Raw genomic sequence first — 22,202 nt, forward strand, 5'->3', positions numbered from 1 at the left:
TAGGAAATTATCCATATGCAGAGTTTCCATGAATGAAAGAAGCATGGTAAGCAGCTGGTTTTGAAAGTTGGTTTAGTTGGTTCACATTAAGTGTTAAATCTCTCAGTATGTTTTAGTGAAACAATTATTGCTGAAACCCTCATTACTATTCTGTGGTAGTTCATCTATGTATCTCCCAAGGATAATACTGAGATTATTAACAATTAGGTACTGGACATTTTGTAATTTAAACATTGTAACAGCTTTATAATTAAAATGCAAACACAGGAGTAAAATTAATGTTATTGAATTGAATGCAAGCTTGGGCTGGATAAACTTCCAAAGACTTTAAAAGGGTTGATGTAAGAGTAGCATTTAATTCAAGAAAAAACTTGATTTTTGTGCTTGCACAGAATATAATACAGACAAAATATTTGTAAAAAGAGACAAAAGCCGTAAGAAAGAACCAAAGTAATAGACCACAGATCGCTCTTGTTTCCAGACACTTAAAACATTTGAAATTCTGCCTCTGCCTTTTCCCTTTGTGCCCTCTTCAGCTGTTCTCATTAGCTATGTGACATTATGTCCTCTTACTTTTCTTTCTCTCCCTCTTCCTGGATTCAGGCTCTATTCAATACCATTACGCCTTCACATAACACGTTATTCAAACTCAGTTCTTCATCTCTCTCTTCACTGCTAAAAGCCATGGTTAGCTCTGTATACTAAAGCCAGCAGTCAGAAAACCCTCTAATGGAATACAGAATATTACAGAAAGGCCAAGTGGCACACATTATGCAATGACTGCCCATGTAGTTATTGCAATTATCCATGCCACGTTGGCATGGGGCATGATTTGATCTAGTATTAACAAGAGGATGATGAACATTAGGCCCTAAGAAACAAAATCACTGCACATTGAACACAGCCACACAGTCACACATGGCCTGCTCTGCATTTATACTTTACAAACTGGCAAGAAGGAAAAAGGAACAAACTAGCAAATGCTGGTGGTTTTTGCTAAAAAGCCTCAAATTGTAAAAGCAGATAGAAAATCTGCAGTAAAAGGAAAGAACAATAATCATAAAGCAGCTTGCTGTGCTTATATTAATGATCACCTCTCCTTAGTCAGTCACCTGTGCTGTTTGTGCACTCATCATCTACACCAGTACATAATTTAGCAGGGCACATTTTCTAGAGATGTCACCCAGAGAACTGACTGAAGAGAAAGCTGTTACTTTTACTTAAAAAGAGTGACATAACCTGTCTTACACACAATTAAGGAGCCATAATCAAAAAATTATGTGGAGCTTTACATATGCAACATAGAGTTTGACTCCTAATGAAGAAGCCACTAAATCTACATCAGTAGAAAGAAAGTATTCACCAAAGTACCAAGCAAACAGGCAAACAGAAGTGGTGGCATTCTCTTTTCTTTCTCTCCTATCTTCTCTCCAGATCTACTCTAACACAAAGCTTCAAGCAGGTAGTGCAATCTGACAAAAAATGGAGTGGGTTGCACAGTCAGGGCTGTATTTGAGAAACACTTAATTAGGATGATATGCTGTCCCTGTAGGGGAGCCCCAAATGCTGGCTTTTAGCTCTATTATTGTGGATTTCTTTGCAAGTGTGGAGACAGACCCCACAAGGGAGAAGTCATAGCTGTCTTGGGGTAGAATGACAATTCTTTTTTAATTTCTTCAGCAAGAAACAGAGCTGCATTGGATGGGGATGAAGGATTGCCTCAGGCATTTCTTTTCCAATGCAGACAATGATTAATAAAAGAAAGAAAAATGGTATGAATGACTGGTATTACTGCAATTCCTTTTAAGTCACAATAGAGCTACAGGATCTGGCAATGCTAATTTGCTGTCGGCAACTTTATCCTGGCCTTCTTGGCATGGAGAAAGATCTGTAAGTGCATGCCTGATTCCCAAGTTGTTCTTCATTGAGCAGTTCAAGATGGTCAAAAGAAAAAAAATTAAACATAACCCCCTAGAGCATCCTGTTGTGCACTCTCTTCCATTCTGCCCCAATTAAATAACTGAGTCCATGGTATCGACCATTTGCTTTAATTTCAGATGTGGGCACAGCCATGGCAGCACATCTCTCTAGACTTTCCAGTAATTGATTCTCAGTCTGCATTAAGACACACATTTAACACAAGAAAAGCAATGCTTCAGGAGAAAGTGCATCTGCTGACTTTGTCTGCTTGACCTTACAAAGTAATCTGATCTCCCTTAGCAGGAGCGGGGGAATAACATCTCTGAGAAGTCAATACCGCTCACCATTGACTCTACTCCACCATTCATTATTTGCTGAACTCTGTAAAAGGGGACTAAGGGCACTACATCAGGGACAAGGACACTGAGGTCCACCCTCCATTTCTGCATGCAACCATAAGCATCACATTTGACCAAGAGCATCCTGTTACACCTCTCACTACTTCCTACTCCCATACCAGCAAAACTTCCTGCACCTACCAGAAGACTCTTATTATTAGTCTGCTTCATACTGCCTTGCAGTTCAGGCCACATCCCCGCAGCTCATCAGCATATGTGGCCAACTTCTCTTACTCTGGAATGCCAGAAGCAGCTGCTTAGCTCAAAACACAGCTGCTCTGCACACAGGAAGCAAGAGGAGTCCTATGACTGAACTTTGCTTGGAAACAAGTGGCCAAGAGTCTTCTCACTTCTGCTAATAGGAGTCCCAGAGACAGAGATTTCTCTCTCAGGGCCTAGAAATGTGACCACCAGCCTCTGCACCCTGCCACACAGAGGACATAAAGCAGCTCTTTCACTGGAGAAGCAAATGTTTCACAAACATTTGTGCCCAGCAAGGTTCAGATCCCATCCTGAAGGATACTGCTCCATGCTACAGCAATGCTCAGTGACAGGCAGACTTGTCTTCTTCAACAATATTTCTGGATGGTTAAGGAGAAAAAGTAAAGAAAGTCTGGTTTGCTCCTATGGCAGAAACAGGCAACAAATATTGGCCTTTCAGCATAGGCTGTACTTTAAATCTCACAGACTTCCAGAAACACATAATTTGTCCAAATACAAACATATCATACTGTCACTAGCTATTGAACTTCCTCACCTTCTGTGGGCAATGCATGCAAATAAGAACAGAAAACCCCTGGCCAATATAATGAACTAGTCACACTACAAACCATGTGGTAAAAGCATGCCACTGGTACCAGAATGTTGGATCTTGTCAGTGCTTCATTATTTCCAAGGCTGAAAGTTCCTTGTAGATTTCCCTGCCTCTAATTTATGATGAATCTTTGAACCCTTGCCTTGAGTGTCAACAGATCATCACACATTACAGTAGTAGTGACTAAAATTATCTTACCTTACTCCACCTTTCACAAATTAAATTCAGCATGTGTATCCAGTTCTTTTTTTTAATGAAGTCTGAAAGACACAAAAAGCACAAATTATTTCTGACTGAATCAATCCATATAAGCAGGCTAGTAGTATAGGATTGGGGGGGGGGGGTTGTGCAGTAAGTAGTAATTACAGGAACTATGGATCAAACTTTTTATCTTGAGGTCAAAACATGAACTTATCAAGTAGTATGCCTTCCAGTGTAATTTTAACCTGAAATATCTACAATTTCCCTTCAATGGAGCATGTTAGAAATCTTTGAGTGTGGTACTACAAAACTGTGGCAAGTCAACAGGTTCCCATGTGGAGAAGATGCTTCTCTATTAAAATGTACACATGGGGCAACCATATAAATATATACAGTAAGATTAAGAAAAGTAGCGCTCCTCAAAACACTAAATTCAGGAAAGATTCATACATAAAGCAGTGTTCAAATGTGTGATGCAGTAATTAAGATGCAATTCATCAGCTTACAGCAAAACTAACAAAGGAGAACCAGAACTGAAGTAAAAGAAAGAAGTTAGAAAGTACAAAGATAAAACAGCACGCTACAGACTGACAAGAACTTCTGCTACCAATTGGGAACTTATTAGTTGATAAAAACCAAGAAGAAAGAAGGCCTTCCAGTCAGATAACAGAGCCTCAAAAAGGGAGCTACTTCACCGGGGTGTACCAGCAATGTGCTCCTGTTGCTACAAGCAGCAGCAATGAAACTAAGTTAGGAACACTTGCTGCAATGAGCTGAACAGCATCCAGCTCAGTCTGCAACATGCAGAGAAAGGCTTGTGCAGACGAGGAAGAGCCACCTTCTGCACGAACACTGTTAAACTCAGCAAAGTGGAAGCTGAGATGAGTTACAATTTGCTCTGCAGAGATACATAATGAGGGCTTTCAACACTGAGGTGAAAAAAAGTGTTAAGATAAACAGAATGTTAACAAAGTAACAAATGTAAGCTGAATAATAGCAACGAAAAAAGTTTAGACAAGGGAATCCTTGTTTTCCATGTAATAAAGTGTTACACCAATGTTAAAACAGATTGAATAATCAGGAAAACGCATCTAGCCCTGTGCTTTCACGGACTCATAAACAAAGCATCTAAAATTTCTTGCAAAATTATACCTCGTCATAGAAGTGGCCTGCAAAGCAGATTAGGTTTTGCTCCCTTTTCATTGTCCAAGGTGAAGTCAGAAGAACAAACTCGAGGTTCACATCTATGACTGTCAGTTCAGATGAGAGGTTACAAAGTATTTAATTAATCTTGGCTTTTCGTCCTCCATGAGGACGGAGACATCTAACATTATATGGAGCTCTTTTCAGGGTAACTGTGATAGCCAAGTTATCAAAAAAAATCATATACTATTTAAAATCATTTTTATATTGGCAAATTCAGTTGCTAAGTTCCAATTTAATATTCTTTATAACTTCATCTGTATTTATTTAGTATGGTTATTTTGTATTTTTCCACTCTGAAAGCAGAGGAAAGCTGTGAAAGCTCCTAGACACCATGAAGGCTACTGTCAAGGCAAGTCATTGCCAGTCACAGTGACAAGATCAGGGGCTGATACTGTGGACCTACAATATTAATATCCTGTAATATACTGTACCACCTTCACCTTCAAGATATCTAATATAAAACTTAAACCTGGTCAGTTGTTATTTCTTTAATTTAAAGGAAGAAACTGAAATGGCAGAGATGAAAAAGGAATCTAAAAATTCTATTTTCAACACTGTGACAAAAAACAGATTAGTTCTGTGGAGACAGGCAAATCCTTTTCAACTTTGTGGCTTAGCTCACATATCTGTAAAAGAGACAACGTGACCTAGTAAGTACATTGAGCTTCTTTGTTGCAAAGTCATATTCCTAACTTGTTCACCACCTTTAGCAAGTCATACCCATCTTGCAAAGCAGCACTGAGATTGGTGATGTGTTTTAAAATCAGCCCATCAGTGAGATTTTTTTTAAAAAATTTCAACTTCTGCAGAGAAGGCCAGACCTACCCCTACCAATCTCTCTGCAATTTCTGACCTCCTGCAGATGCCCTCCTGCTCTGCATCCCCTTCTGAAAGCAACTTTGGGCTTTCAACTACATTTCTAGAGGCCATTTTTAAGTCCTCCTCTTTGACACAACCAGTTTTTAATTGCACTCCTGTTCTGTTGCACTTTGGTACCTGATTAAGACCTGTCAAAGTGCAGCTTTAGCTATCACAACTAAACTGAAGACCAACAGCACATGACCAGGTATTACATTCTGAGATGCCAATGGCACCTGCAGATGAAAAATTCTAACTAGGCACCAATTCAAGCCCCTTTGCCCCTTACATTGTAAAGTTTTAAAATTATATTGCCCTGTAATAGCAATAAAACGATAGCAGAGTGTGGTAGTGTACTACCGTAGACTGCACCAAAGGACCACCTTCTCTACATGTTCTGCCTTCTTTCTCTGGCCTTTTGCATTAAGACAGCTTCATTACAGAAAAAACTCAAAAAAACACATTTTATTAAAGACTGCAGCATGGTTTTGCTTAATTAAAACCATTCAGAAATTGTTTTGCACTAGACTGATGATGGCAGTTCAAACCTTAGAGCTTGCTGCCAGATTTTAAAAGCCATTCAGATCATTCTCTGTACAGAAATTATACACAGTGAGGCTTTTTCTCTCCCCAATCACTTATACTTGCATCCAGTGTTACCACATAAATTAAGGAGAACATAATTTCTCCATTAAATCTGCCAAACCATTATTCCAAAGAACTGCAGAAAGTGAAGTGCATGACACTATTTTGTTCAGAAAAACATCAGCATTATAAAAACTAAACACAAAAATAACAGGGAGTGTACATGCCCTCATTGGAAATCCCTCACTTTCTCCTCCATGCTCCCTTCTTCCTTCTTTCTGACTCACTGGATAGCAGCTAAATCATTCCAGGAAGGAAGGCACAACTAACACTGCTCCTTTGCAATTAAATGTGGTGTCAACACCTCTGAAGGGTACCTGCAACCCATGTCACCAGGTGGGATTTTGTCTATTAGGTAATTGGGGAAAAGCAGAGCTACTTTGACTGGAGGTGAGCCAAAATGGCACATGTTGGTATAACCTAAAAGTCTTAAAAAAAAAAAAAAAATCCAAGCACACCACATTAAAAGTAAAAAGACTCAATAAAAAAAAAAAAGACTCCACCACCCCACCCAACTTCTCCCCAGAATAGTTGGACAGAAGAAAAAGAGCAAAACAGAACACTTTGCAAAAGGTACAATGTAAAACCAAAGCTCTCTAACAAGCTCAAGATGGGGAAGGACTGTTTGCTGATAATACTGGCAAATTGGAGGAACAAGAAACTCTGCAGTGGACAAGAAGGTGAGGATGAACCACATGACAGCAGAGCTGCAAACTAATGCTCATTCAAAACAAGCTGTTAGACTCAGTGTAGCTCAGAAGATATTTCCTGTAAACATATTTTAGAGGCTCAAGTTTCCAATAACCAGCCTACAAACACAGGCAGCATGTTCTTTTTCTAGCAGATAGAAGGTAGAAAATACTGTGTGTCCTGCTGTGCTGTCTGATCTCCTTTGCTTTGGGGCAAATAAAATACTGCATTGTCTCAACTCTATGGCCACTCTTGCAATATATTATTTCTTGGGCTCTTTCTTCATTCCTCATTTTGAAACACCAGTTTACAGGAAACAAGAATGTAAAGAAGATAAACTCACTTCATTCTGAGCAAATCATTATTGTGATCAATATGGCACCTCTTTTTGCAGTATTTACATAAGATGCTATCACAATTACACCAAAATATACCCTCCAGGAAAAGAATAAACCTGCCTTGTCTTCATGTCACTTCCCCAGAATTACTTCAGATCCACTTGCATTATGTACGCAACCTGTACTGTGCACATTATGTACACAACATTAAAATTTTATCTATTCTCAGCTCCTGGTTGTGAAGGAATAAAACACATCTTCAACTCTATCTATCACTTGGTTGCAGCAGTGCTTTAACATTCCTAATGCTAGGCTGTGTTTCTGGAGTCACAGTTTCTTGTCAGGCAGAAATACAGAAACAATTTACTTTGCTCTACATGTGATTTTTATGAAAAGAAAATCACAGAACACAGAAATACCTCCCCAGGTTGAACACACAGAGTCAGAACCCAGAGCATGACCCAACATTAGGTCCATTCCTCAACACTGTCAAATACACACCTCCACAAAAATCAGTCGAGATAAAGAGCGCAGTTCTGCAAAACGGGAAGCCAGGAAGAGAAGATTACAAAAGACAGACTTGAGGTCAAAGGGGTTTGCACAAGTAGATCCTGTATTTCATATTCTATTTTACATACTAAAGAGAAGACATGGTTTGATTTCACAAGCATTACTGACTCAACCATCTGCTATGTGTTTATGCAAAAAGATGAGGTGACACCCAGGACCATGGTGCACCAGCTGTGAACAATTTTGTAATAGTGTTGATAGCAAATGAATGGTGTCCAGTGTCTAAAATTCTTACTCTCTTCTTTCATTTATTCTATCATTGTCACAGTAAGACACATTTTATTCAGCTACCAAATGCCCACAATGCCTCTCCCTTTTTTATCATGGGAGGCAATGTTTTCAAGCTAGATAATATTTCACTGCAAAACTAAACATCCAAGGAACAACGGCTGGAAATTATCTTCATGCAGTGTAACCGATAATTTTCTGAGGATGTTAAGTTTTACACAAATTCCCAAGATGTTGAGACATCCTACAAACTGGACTTGTAATGTTCATTTTATGAGCCCCCGAATGCAGCTTGAGAGCTCATGTAAATGGGAACATTGGGTACTCCAGCCATGAAACATACAGTACAATATGGAGAAATCTAGGCTGCATTATTAACTTTATATTCATGTAAACAGTCATGCTTACTGTGAAGGTTGTTTTCCAGAAATGCGAATCACAAAGGAGCAGGGGAAAAAAATGCAAGTTCTAGGGAGGTTGGGAAAGGTTTAATACTTAAAAGAAAAAAATGCTGCATACTGTAACATTCTTCCTTCATCAGTTACCACAGCCCTCCCAAATGCCTATTTGACATATGCCTTCCCAGCAATCTTTTAGATGTCTGCAAATGTTGCTAGTGACAATAAAGTGCTGTACTAAGAAGAAAATGCTCTTCCCATTTATCCTGGATGCCTTGCTTATGACTGGAAGGGGGATCAAATCTTCACATAAATTGAGTCAAATTACAAGAGTTCTTGTCTCCTACTTATCACAAATATAACATCAGCTAAGCAGATCGTCACTGGTAAGTGTTCTGTCCTCCATTTGTCTTTCTGCTAAATTTTACATTAAATTGCTATTTAAAGACACCCCTGTTTTTTAAAGAGACAATTCTTATCTGTGCCAATTTTTTTCTAGCCCACAATAAATTCTTACCGGTGGCCCCTTGTGACATTTTGATTTTCCATGAAATTTAAAGACTACGGTGATGTTTAGATATCTGAAATATAAATCCCACTAACAAGTACAGAAAAGAACACGCAGTCCTTCTTGAGGTATTAGGAAATATTTGCATCACCCCAAAAAAGTCAAAGCATTTACAAGGAAGTCAGAATGGAGATAACATGGGTGTTGAAGCCAAACCCCTCCCTTCCTCAGATCACACACAGACATAGACACTGGCAGCCTTCTCTCACTTCTACACATAAAAGCAGCTGTTTCCCTCACACTCTCCCTGTGCAAATGGAGGTTTATCCTTCCATGTGCCCAACCAGGCCCCCCTCTCAACTGCTTTCTGTACCCTGAAGGTGCTCATCTCTTTCCACTCTGCCCATGCACTCTGTCTCTCTTACTGCATTCCAGCAAAATCTGTCTTCCTTACTATGTACCAGCAAAAGAGTAGTCACTTTTCCAAGCAACTTTCCTGTGTAAAATCAGTTTTCTGTATAAGTGTCAGCATTATAATACCATGTTCTCATCAGAATCTACAGAGCTATGGGACAATGAAGAGAAATCTTCCTTATGCAGGCAAAACCACAATGGCCACATTCTTCCTATTACTCACTACCTCCTGTTTACCAAAACACAATTGAAAGTCATCTATGTCTCTCAGGAACAGAGAATAATTTGAGTAACTTTTCCCAGACACCCACATTTGAGAGAGTGTTTATGACAGAAAGAGCTCACTCTAGCCAGCTCAGTTGCATGCATTTTTATGTCATGTATTTAGAGCCATGATGCTAATATTTAATGAGAGTAATACTTGTGACACAGTCCTTTTCATACAAATCCACATATCATACAGAGTTCAAAAGCGCTCTTCTTCCGAGTTTTCCTGAAACAATAGAGGACACTGTCAATGTGGCATTATTTATTTCATGTCCTTGTATGTGCATTATACAAATCAACATTTTACCATTTTGGTCCACATATCCTCAGAAGAAGCTCTTCCAACTGCTTGACAGAAATAACATTGAAGCCTGGAAAAAAATAAATCTTATCCGGTAAAGTCAGGCCACTTGTGTCTATTTCTGAAATGAGACAGAAGAAATCTTTTATAGCAGTTTGTATTTCAGGAATCTGGGACTTATAATATATTCACCTATCACATACAGGAAATTGGATGAAGTTATTGGCATTTAGTGCAATCTAGAATATTGTAGTGCTGTCTTTTTTTTTTTTTTTAACAGCAGACTCCATGCTCTGCTATTCACTTCTGCCTGTAGCTGCTTTGTCATCTGGAAGTAACAAGTATTTATCTAAAAAGTAAATTTGAATTAAGGATCATGAACCCACACCCTTTAAACTGCATTTCACCTGAACATAGAAGGTCAATTCAGTGTTATGTGAGACATCAAACCTACCAATTAGGTGCTGTTTATTTAAGCTTATGCAGACGAGTCAGAGGTACTCTGTTGCTTTAAAGGCAAAGCATCAATTTGAAATGAAAACAGAGCTAATCCCAGATTGCTGTATCCCTATAAAATACAAGGACAATTCTGCACAGAAATAACATGCCATCATAATCCAGGCCATAACCTCATTTAACCAGAGCAAAATGAACTACCCTCATCCTCACACTGGCTCTGACTCCAGAGCACGACAGGGGGACTATAGCCATGAAGTCAAGTGAAAACCCCGACCCGGAAGGCAAATGAAAGGACCATCATTGTTATCCTCAGAGTGTAGGCTGTACCATTCACTCTTTATTTAAACCAACACAAGCTTCAAAATACACAAAGGTTTAAAACAGATAAAAAATGAGACTGTGACTTTTCTTGCCTGATGCAGAAGCTCGTGCAACACAATAAGCTGGGGGCCCCTCTAGCAGTTCAGGCCTTCCAGGGCAACCAGGATGTGTTCACTGTCTCACTGTGTCCTCCTGCTTGAACTGCTTCAGGATTAAGTGAAGAGCTTTTCAGGACACACCACAAACAAAGATTTAACAACTCTTTCCCCCTCCTCTTTAAAACCAGGCAACAAATCTAATCCCTACAAGAAGAGTTCTTCAGAAAACAGCCAAAGGGGCTGAGGAGATGCCCTCTAGATGTTTACACTTATACAAGACCACAAAAATAACTCATGTAAAAATTGTCATCTCTAAAAATGACACAAATAAAAATAGAAGTTCTTCAACAAACAAGATGGTTCAGTACTGCAAATGGTGCTACTCATACTGCTCACATGCAAGGATTTTATTCCAACAGAACTCCAGTTTACATGGGTTTACATCAAACATGCAAAACAAGAAACAAAAACTTGTAAAGAAAACCCAACTCATAAATTTTTTTCCCTCACTCCATTTCAAATTCCTATTTGAAAACAGAAATGCTGTGCTGTTCTCTGACAAGGATGTACCACACAAACACCAAGATGCTGCTTTTTCATATACTGCAGAGTCCTTTATCAGGAAGTCTAATGTCAAACAGCATATTACCACAGAAAATATGGCAACTATTTCTTCTGGGGAAAAACATAAATCCTTATTCAGTGCATGAGCTATCTTTTACTCTGTGCAAAACTTAGCTTCTGAAACAGCAATGGTCCAGTCTGGGCTGATCATTAGCTAAAAATACGATACAATAAAAAATATCACTCATATTAAAGATGACTCACATAAATTAAATGAACTGCAATGACAGGACTGGATTTCCCCTAAGTTCTTCATCAGGCAAGGCTAGTTATAAATCATTGCTAATGCAGCTTTTGTGTAAAACAGGAGAGTAAGTGCTTCCTCCCACTAAAGAATTTCGGAGAAATGCTTTATTTTCTCTAGGGTCCTAATTTATCTACGTACTACCCACAGCAACAGCTCTGTTTCCTGCAGCCATTTCCTGCTGTCATGGCAAGGAGAGGTAGAACCACATGCCCAAGGATGATGCCACTGTCTGTTTTCAAACTTCTGCTCAAGGACTGAGAGGGCAGAACATGTAAGAGATCAGAGTTAATCCAGCAGCTGCCAGTAAGGCCGACAAAGGGCTCAGAGTAACACAGAGCATGGCCACAAAAGAAGCCACCAAAAAAAAGCAAGAGGTTCTACAAAGGAAGAAACAAATAAAGGACAACCTGAAGACCCCATCTGTTGTTTGGAACACAAGCAGCACAAGGAGCAATAGGGAAGTGATGAATTATGTGAGCTTTGTGGCATTCAAGGCTTTCCTAGGTGGAAAACCTACCAAGGGGAGAGAATCCACACCTGAGCAGCTGAAGTGGGAATCAAAAAGGGGGCTTAAATTTCAGCAGGAAGTTCACAAAAGCTTTAGAGAAGGCAAAAATAACAAAGCATGGCTCTGTAGTAATGCAGAGATGAGAAAAACAGCTGTGATATCCTGTAGGTTAGGAACAGGAGGGGAGAACAGAGAGCTGGGATCTTCTGTTTGGGTTTACAGAAAAGAAAGGCCAAGGATGTAATGAACTCTCACAATTCAAGTCCTGCCAAAAAGTACCAGTGAAATAATCCAAATAGCCTCTGCCACTTGTTACCTTTGCAGCCTAATACAAAGCCATCTTAAGGAAACAAAACTCAACTAACAGGGTGCCTAGAGAGCAGACTTTGACAAGCCCTGTTACACTTATTGCAAAATCCCTCCACAGAAGGATCAAATGCAGCGGGTTCCTTTGCACTTAACACAGATTTTATGTACCTAAATCCATACTTAAAGGCAATTGTTTAAGCAAAATTCTGACACAATCTTAAATAACAGTAATTAAGATACAAATCAGTGGAAAAATTCAGACTGTAAAGAATGTTTTATCTACTTGTTTGGGTCTGGGAGGAGAAGGAGATTGTCACATGCCAGAATTTTGTTAGCGAACAGTCCCAAACCCACTGTTTAAACTAGTTTGCATTTATAATGCTGTAACATGAGAAATATTTAATATCAAAAACACAAGTCACAAAAATTAGTCAACAAATTTTTTCCTCTGGCAGTTGGGCATCCATGACAGATATTGTTTTAAATGCTCCTCTCACACTGTAGTTTTCCAAGTTGTATGTCATCAGAAGTATAAAGATCCTACAAATGCACTAACAGACCTTGCTTTCCATTTTATTAAGGAAACTAATCTATTATAAAAGCTAGAGTAACACCAAATCTGGTTAATTCGTAGCAATGAAAACACTGTCCATCAGTAAATGCTACAAACTAGCATACAGAAGAAGAACCTAAAGATGCTGTCATTTTTAAATGCTATTATTACAGCACCGTATTTCTTCCAGAGAAGATGACAGTCACCCCTTTTATGTAAATTCTACATGGAAATGAGTGGTAATTTCAAGTACCTGAAAGTAATCTAGGAAATGATCAGGTTTTGAAAATACCCTCATCCCCTCATTCTGAAAACAAACACAAGTGATCTGGCTCCCTTATTATTGAAAGCAACTGCCAACCTCACTGTACTTTAAAAGCATACTGCTTTGAAAATACAAAATAAATGGGGGGAAAAAAAGAGTAGGAAAGAAAAAAATAAATTAAGATAAATTCACTACTGCAGTTCAAAACCAAAATCCCTAGCTTAAAAAATCTCTTGTGGGGAATATAGCAAATGCTCAAGACTCAGAGGATTCTACAAGAGCATAATAAGTGATACCAGTCTAACCTCTGTTAAAATTATAGCACTAAAGTGAGTAAAATAGCAGTAAAGCCACCATAAACAAATGTTACACCTACTCTGCATATGTCAACACCAACTAGAACATGTCTCATTTTTTGCATATTACTAATTGCCAGAACATGACATATGTGCTTTTAGTGGCACAAGATGAAAATCACCCCAATATCTGGAAGTACCACTTATAGTATTTGAAGAAACTGTTTACATCAGGCACTGCACGGATCACATGCACAGTCTCAGCCTGAATGCTGAAGGCAGAACAACACAGTGACTCTAAAGGTAAACAATTATTTTGCTACTTCAAATACAACTGCTTTTTTTATTCTATTGACACAGAAGTTCATTAAGCAAGAACTAGAGAACTGCAGCACCCTCCAAAGAACAGAGAGCTGCTTAAAAACTACTTGTTTTCCTTGTCCTACCGTCTAGCAGCACTGTTTCTTCAAAGAGGTCTTCTGTCCTTAACATGGCTGCCATGCCTTACATAACATCAATGAATGAGAAAGTAGTTATTTTGTTTCCTAGGACACACACTGCCCATTAGCCATATGATTCTCCATATGGCACAGCAAACAGCCCAGACAAAGCTTTGCAGCAACGCAGCTCTAAAGATCAGCATCCTCTGAGGATAGCAGCAACAGTAATTCAGACTTCACAAGCTCCAAATTCCCTAGGGTACATATTTAAATAAACAGGCATTCTTACCTTGAGAAAGCAATACTAATAATAATAGCAGTGCTCAGTAGAGCCTCCTCTGTTTCATCTGTGCTCGTAAAAATGAATCTTGGTGCAACTGTGTGCTGCAGCAGGTAATCAATAATATAACCTGCTTCTTCTGTTGCCAGAGCTGCTCCATCTGAGCGCTAGCTAACGTGAACACTGTCAGTGTGAGTCATAGCAGTGACTCAGAGCAGATGCAGAGCTGCAGGAGGAGTTTAAGTTTCAAGGCTTCCTCTCGCTCCAGCTCGCTGTCACGCAGGCACTCGCTGCCTGCCTGTGTCTCTGTGTGTGCCTGCAGACTGCTCCAGAAGTTGGATTTTATCCTCTGCATAATCTTAGAGAGTTGAGCAGTTTCAGTTTGTTCGTTTACTTTGGGGTTTGGGTTTCCCCCCGCCCAGAATAGAAATTCTGCTTCACCGCAAATATATTTGTCAGGAATGCAGACCAAGTGAATACCATGGTATGGCAGGTGATGCACTACTACTAGATAAATGTGGGCTCATGTATCTCATCAAGAATAGGGGCAGAACTCAAAAAAACCAGGAAAGACTGTAAAATGAAAGTATCGAGTCTGAGCAATAAGCATTTATTCATTACAACTTCATAGCAAAGTGTCTGATTTCATTAAGTACTCTGGGCGCAGCAAATTTGGTCTCAAATGCAGTGAGATGAGAGAGCTGTAGGAAGGACTGTACGAAGGAATGCATATGAGCAAAAATGCTCTATGCCTGACACCAGTTTAGCAGGGAAAAGAGCCTATAGGGAAAGAGAATAGCTGCATTATAAACTGGAACAGTGCATTTGGGTTTAGGGTTGAGTTCTGGGATGATACCCACAGGTATCCATCCCACCAAGCACTGATAACCTAGTCAAAGAAGCATTTTGAACACGTATTTATCTCCCAGGCCTGCCAGACTCCCCACCATGAACAAGCAAAGCATCATGAAGCCAAAGTTAGGCACTAAATGTTGGCACTTGATGTGCATTGCTGTACTGATCCCACTTATTTCTGAAAGGCACATTGTACTAAGCAGTTGCAGTATTTAACAGATTCAGCCTTCAAGAGAGATGAAGCCATCTAGTACTGAGCCATCAGGTTAAGTACATGGAAACAAATTACAGTGGGAGGAATCAAGCAAGTGTTGTCAAAAGAAGATGCTGGCTGAAGGAACGAACAATGCCACTAAAATGCATAGACTTGCTAAAGAGCCACTCAGACAAACATTCCAGATAGTCTGGGGAAAAAACACTTGGTTTATGTCAAAGCATTTACAGCTGAACATTTTTCCTCATACTTAGCAAATGTCCAGTTGGCTATCACCCAGTTGAACAGATTTGTGTTGAGATTTCTCATGGAAAGGCTAATACCAAAGCATGGCTTTCATGGGTCTGTGTGTTTTGTCATTTTAAAGAATTCCTTCTTTTCAAAGCCCAGTAAAGTGAAAGGTACCCCTGCCCATTCAATCCAAGTATGTGTGCAGCTCTCCTCAGGACTGTATCTAGCTGTTAAAACTGCTGAACAAACCTTGTACTACTGAGGGTGAATGTTTACTTCATGTCTCTTAAAGCAGCCAAGAACACTGCCTTGGCAGGGATCAAGAGATGAGAAGGAATCAAGCTGAGCAAAACAATTCTTGAAGCATGGTCATGGAGACAGCATAAACAAGGGGGATATAGAATAGCTGGTATCTATGAAGATACACTGAATTAAATTCTTTCCCCTAAAACCATTAGTATTCTATCACTTGGAAAATCTGTTGAATCCCATCCTTTCCCCCGGTTTACTAATGACAGTGACTATTTGTTCCTGTTAAGTTTCCAAGGTTTTATTTTCATGTTTTAAATGTTTGAATAGGTAAGAGAATGCTAAGAACCACAGCATATCAGGGAAAAAAAAAACCAAAACACATAAAACACAACAGCAGCAACAAAAAAATAAACCAAGACACCTGGGATTTTAATCAGGAAAACAAACATGGTCCAAATGGCATCTATGACATAGGCAGAGAAGAAGACAAAACTGGATGATGCTTCACATGTCTGGGGGTTTGGAGGATGGTAATTTGTTTTCTTTTTGGAGGTGGGGAGTTGTGGGTTTTGTCTCCTTTAAAATACATGGCATGCAATTGTATATTTACATTCAATTTTGTGCTGCTGTCCAGCTAAGAGCCAAGATTTGGATCAAAGCTGACTCAAAGAAAAGAGCTGTTAAAGGCCTCAAAGGGATAAAGCACACCAAGAGTGAGCACCCACTGTGAAAAATGCATGTACTTGCCTCAGCTGCAAATGACCTCATCTACAAATCAGATGTGATTTAGCTGCTGTAGGCAGCAGTTTCCTGTTGTTTAATTGATCAGCTTTTTTTGCTGGACATACTGCACTAGAAAGGGGCTGGGTCAGGGGTTGAAAAGTGGGAAAACCTGAAGCTTCTTACCCTCCAAAAAAGTAAATGTACACAGATGTGGATGAAATCTTGACCAGAAATTTAGTACAGCCTTCTGAACTAAACACTGCTGCAAGAGATTCTGCATCAAGAGGCAGTGTAGACTATTCTTTACAGTCTACAGAAAATGTTTTTTCCTTCTTCACCTTTAGGTAACAAGCAAGCAAAGCCTTTTCTATATTACCTATTCAACATGGTACCAGGCTCAAGAATCTTGCTCTTCCTTATCACCTCCCTGTCTCTAGGAATTAGTTTGTTCGGAATTATTTTTAAAGTCATCATTAAGCCAGTGATGGTGGAAATTATTTCCCACAGCCTATTCCAGATTGTCAGATTTCTTATTAACCTGCTTTCTCATTAAATCTCAGAATGTCCTTACTGAGAGCACAAACCTCTCATCTTTGTTTCTGAGCCTTATTCTTCTTAGGTTATACTGTCTGGGGGTGGGGAGGGAATGGAAGAAATAAAAAAAAAGCATTCATTCTCTTCAAGGACAGACCTGGCTCCTGATGCAGAAGCAGATTGAGGACCACTGCCAATATCCACAGTGCCTCCTTCCACCCTCACCCTCCTAGCTTTCCAGTCATCTTTCCAACAGCTACACTCTCTGCTGCATCCTAATGTTTTGTAATCTTGTTTTTCTGAGCCCTGTGTAAAGGTAAGAGTTCAGAGACACTAATTTTTGAGGAGCACTGACACACATTTTCAAGAGGAAAAGAAGAGTTATTTTCCTGAACTAGCTATTACTCATTTATTATTGACAAGGTCATTAAAATACTTTCCAAAGTACCAGTGAGCAGTCACACATGGAAGTGAGCACCATGCACACACACAGTAGACACCCAGTGCAAAAAGAGCATGTATTTTGCAAATACATATAGGCAAAAAGTTGGAAAGATAAATATTTTTTGCATTATCTTACCAACACAGCTAACTGACTTGACATATGTCCACAGAAAAGAAAAATGCAGAAACTAGATCTCAGTGTCTTGCTCATTAGACTATCAGACTTCTCTTTCAGTGCATCTCACTAGCAGGTTCCTTTCTTCCATCTAATTACCTTTCATGGGTATTTTGATATGCCATGACAAAAGCACTGTTTGCTTCTCAGGAAAATTAAGACTCCTGCAGGGAAAAGTGTCAGAACCAGAATCTTTACCCTGCACAGACAATGAACAGAGGAAGCCACACATGAAAGCAGATCTTTAGTGATTGGGTATGGGGGCAGGGAAGAGGATGATGCACTTAGCACACTTATCTCAAGGTTTCTAAAGATTAATAACAGGACACACTGTAGCAGTTGAACTTTTTACCTTCACTACCTCATCCAGCACTCAGTAGCATCTTGCAGTCCTCTCTAAAAAGCAGTGAGCAAAGCAACCCACTAGAGGCTGTGGGAAACCATTTCCTCCACACAAGTACATCTCTTCACTGAGACCACCTCCTCAAGCTACTGCTATAGCTGTGACCCACGTAAAATGTATTTTTTATTACTCCTAACAATCCAAAGCTATACAGACTGCAATGGGAAGAGACAACAAAGTTACAAGCTGTCAGTAACACACTGCATGCAGATCTCAGAGGCAAGTACTTCTGCAAATCCAGTGAAAATGCAAAAGACAACCTAAATGCCCATTTCCCCTTAATTGTCTTTTCTCACCAGATGAAACAACAAACTGCAGAGACTAAGATCAGAGAAATCAGCCAAAACGAGACAAGGACAACACACCCCATAGCAACAAATAAGTACTGACCAGATGAGAGACTGGCTTACAGACACTGCTGTGGCTCCTGCATCTACAGATAACCATGAATTGCCAAGGCTTGCTTGGGTAAGGAGGACTCTCCAGATTGCTCTTGATGTCAGCACAGAGTCAGCTGATCTTTTGGCAGTCGGCCTGCTCACATCTATCCACTTCTGCTCTCTTTTTCTCTCTAATGCTAACATCTGCCCATGTTTTGCATCCACAGAAAAGGTCAGCAAGACCCTAATGACACATTAAATCTGATAATCAAGCAAGACACCATTTGCAATTACTGTGTGCCTGCTCTCATTCCCCTGATATTCAGAACTCAGGTTTTTCCTAAAAAAAAATCCCAACACAGGGCAAGTGCAGAAGAATCCATAATCTCAAATCTTACATACGTGCCATAAATTCAGTTTCTGACAGAGTAAGTATGTCAGAACACACCCAGCCTCCCCAGGCTTCCAAGAACATTAAAATTTGTTCTATCAATACAGACACAAATTCCTTACTCCAAACAATCTTTATTTTTCTATACAATGCACAACTACCCCTCTGTTGCAAACCAGCCTGCTGATTTTCTGCCCTCATACAATCACTTCAATTGAATATTGACCTGTGAATCCTAACAAAAGAGACACCCAGGCATAAACTCATTTTAAGGCAAGCCTGTCTGACTTAAACATCACAGTTCTTCATATTGTCTAACAAAATTCTATACTCTGATGGATATTCTCTAAATCCACTCATTTTTCTCATTCAATATACTCTAAACATTTTCAAACTGAAGTTCTTCCTGTTGTCTCCACAATGCAGGACTTGTGGCTCTCATGCTGGTGACCTGTGACTGGTAGATTCTTCAAATGCCTCAGAAAGAACAATTGTCAGTGCTGGAGAAAGTGGATGCAAAGACTTATTGTTTTCCCAGTACCATCTGCTGCACTGGGGAAAACAAATCAAAACTCTGTAAGACTGAATGCAAAGCTGGACATTTTTGATGATTATTCCTGCAGTGTTTGTTATAAAATTTACTCCTCATTTCCACAAACAAAGAGCAGCTGTAATGAGATTTCTGTGGTTGCACAACAGATTTCTAATGCTTTGTGCTGTCTTCCCAACTTATCTGTAGTCTTTTGCAAGTTAACCAGTCCCTATTTTCAGCAGGGAAATCATCTTTTGATAGGTTCCTAACTAGTAAGGCCATGAAAAGTAACTGCCTATTAGACATGTTTATGGGCCTCATTCTCTTATTCCTATTTTTGTCATTCTTTGCCTCCATTGTAAAAAAAAAGAAAGTCCTGCTCTTACTACAGTGTAATACAGCGCTTCACAAAATGCAAAGAGGGCTCCCAAATGTAAGTTGATCAATAAAAAAAATAAAATTAAAAGCCATGGGGTTAAATAATTTTTCTTTCTTCTCAAAAAATTTTATACCTTCTTTCAAAGGAAGAAAATATTAAAAATATTAGAACACAACCCAATCATAAAGAGTTATCTGCAAGCTCACAACTTTGAAGTCATTATGTATTTGTGGTACAAAGGAAATTATTCTCCAGATTAATGCCACCAAATAATCAATGGGACCAGTCAAAGACTAAGGTAATGTACATATTGAGTTGTGCATCCAGCAGGGAGCCCAAGGTGAAAAACCTTATTAAAAGTGTTGATAATGGAAGTGTTTCATGACTAATTTAAATTTTGACACTCAGAACTTAATAGATTTGAGATCATTTGGGATTTTTCCTAAAATTAGGTCACAGAAAAAGCTCACTAAAAGTAGCACTGTGGTGTTCCTAATGGGATTTCAAAAAATCTATATGTCAAAGGCTACATGTCTTATTCTAAGAACAGTCAATTCCAAACCAGCAAACCTACAGAGACAGTAGGCAAGTAATAATGATTTTATAAAAGAATCAATTCAGAATCTCCTTATTAAATTAACCATTTTCTTTTCTGGCAGGTACATAAAAATACAGATCCCAAAGAGACCCACCAGTTATGACATCTTTTTCCATGTGTCTGTTGGAAGAGCAGGTGATATATCAGTGCTGTGATGGGTTTCTGCTTTTCTTTTTAATGAACTTCATAAGTTTATGTATAATCCATAAGCATGCATTAATATATTGCTGTATGTTTAGAATATTTTCACTTTCTATTAGAGTTAAAGGTCTCTGGCATGGGATGGCTTGGTGACTAAGGTGAGACAAGAGATTACAGGTGTTTGCATCATAGAGTGTTTTGGGAAAAGACCAAGTCCTTGAATTTTATTTTAACATACAACTTCTTGTTTATAGGTAAACTGCACCAATCTAAACTGGTAAGATTACATCATCTTTTTATATTACAAAGACAATAAAACAAGTATTTTCTATCAACCTGGTCTTTCCCATTTCCACCTTCTTCTAATTCTGTTCTTCAGCTCTGTGGACCTTATGGCTGCTCCTGCAGTTGAGTTGCCTGATGATGGTCACAGCCCACAGGTCCTGCCACTCTGCACCCTGGGAGCTGCAGCTGTCCTTTCCAGCCTGGCTGGGCCACAGAACCAAGGCTTCCTTCATACACAGATTAGTTTGGTGAAAAGGACAGGTTTGTTGGCATGATTTTGCATCTGAGACAACTGAGGATACAGAAAAAGCATGCACCTGGAGATGAGGTCACATTATCCTCATTACTTGCTCAGTAGATTACCTCAAAGCTTTTAACCCAAACCAGAGGAAGGCTGGTTTTCCTTCCCCCAGCTCATTTTAGGTGTTTCTAGGGAGCAAGGTGTGGGACTGGATGGCTATGTCTTGTTTTGGTTTTTTTTCAAATGGAAGAATGAAGCAGATTGAGTCTGAGGCTCAGTGGTACAAGTTTCTAGGGCCCACCTCACTGAGCTGGTAATGATTTTATTCATTACTTGCCTGACATTTTGTAAAAAGTCTTGGGAACTGAATCCTAAGCTCCAATTAGTGCATTTAATATTGGACAAGTTTTCTTTAGGGTATTATTAAGTAATTCTGGAAAAATGCTTAGTTTTGGAAGGAAAATATCCATTTATCTCCCATCCACATCTTGTGAAGTTGACTCTAGTCAATGCAGAATACTTCAAAGAACTATTTAATAAATGACAGTCACATTCCTAGAAAGGTGCACTCCAAACTACATTCACTTTTGCAAGTTGAGGATTTCAAAAACTCATTAAATCATTTTAGAGACAAAGAAGAAAAACAGTAAAAAACTGGCTATAAACACAAATCCACCAGTACATGTCAGCAAGAGCCACAAAGACAGGTAGCATGAAAATACTTCATCAATTGCTATATTCCAAAATAGCATTAATTCTCTGTTAATTTCTCTTGGGAAAAGCAATTCTAATAACCCTCTATGCAAGGTCTTCTGAAAAAGACTACAGTAAATTAACATTTGCTGATTATATGAAAGGTGAACAGAGACAGCAAGCTGAGGAAAGAGGAAGAACTACATGATCCACACCCATAACTGTGGAAGGACTCTTAAAATACACAGGCAGTGATTCAATGTTACACCCGTAGTTAAGACAGAAAAGGAAACAGAAACATTAAAATGAAAGACAAGTAAAAGCTATCCTCACATTAAACTAGTTTCAAAAGTATTGGTGCCTTTTTTTTTTTTTTTTTTTTTTTTTTTTTACAGTGGGTCTAAAATAGGCTAAGATTTAAGCAGCACCTGTTTTGGGCAGAGTTTCTAAATAATCTGCCTATTTTAGGAATTCATATAATAGACTGAAACCACACAAATACTGGCTAAACACTGTTTTAAAAGAACTTGACATTTTGTCAAGTTTATATAAATAAGCTAAAAATTTATTTTTAT

General features: G+C 39.0%; 1 protein-coding gene across 11 annotated transcripts in view; it reads right to left on the bottom strand.

Annotated features, from left to right (window-relative positions):
* The window catches only part of INPP4A (inositol polyphosphate-4-phosphatase type I A), a 94,603-nt gene that overhangs the window by 67,312 nt on the left and 5,089 nt on the right, over positions 1-22,202 (bottom strand). For 9 of the 11 annotated variants that reach the window (XM_059466083.1, XM_059466082.1, XM_059466077.1 and 6 more), the window contains exons 1-2: positions 14,166-14,332; positions 3,331-3,392 (exon numbers count right to left, since the gene is read on the bottom strand). The gene's annotated coding sequence lies outside the window, so the exon portion shown is untranslated. Of the gene's footprint in view, positions 1-3,330; positions 3,393-14,165; positions 14,343-22,202 lie in introns of those variants that run through there. The other 2 variants (XM_059466074.1, XM_059466073.1) reach the window with 2 other exon arrangements.

Source organism: Ammospiza nelsoni, chromosome 2 (genome assembly GCF_027579445.1).
Source record: "Ammospiza nelsoni isolate bAmmNel1 chromosome 2, bAmmNel1.pri, whole genome shotgun sequence".
Classification (NCBI taxonomy): domain Eukaryota; kingdom Metazoa; phylum Chordata; class Aves; order Passeriformes; family Passerellidae; genus Ammospiza; species Ammospiza nelsoni.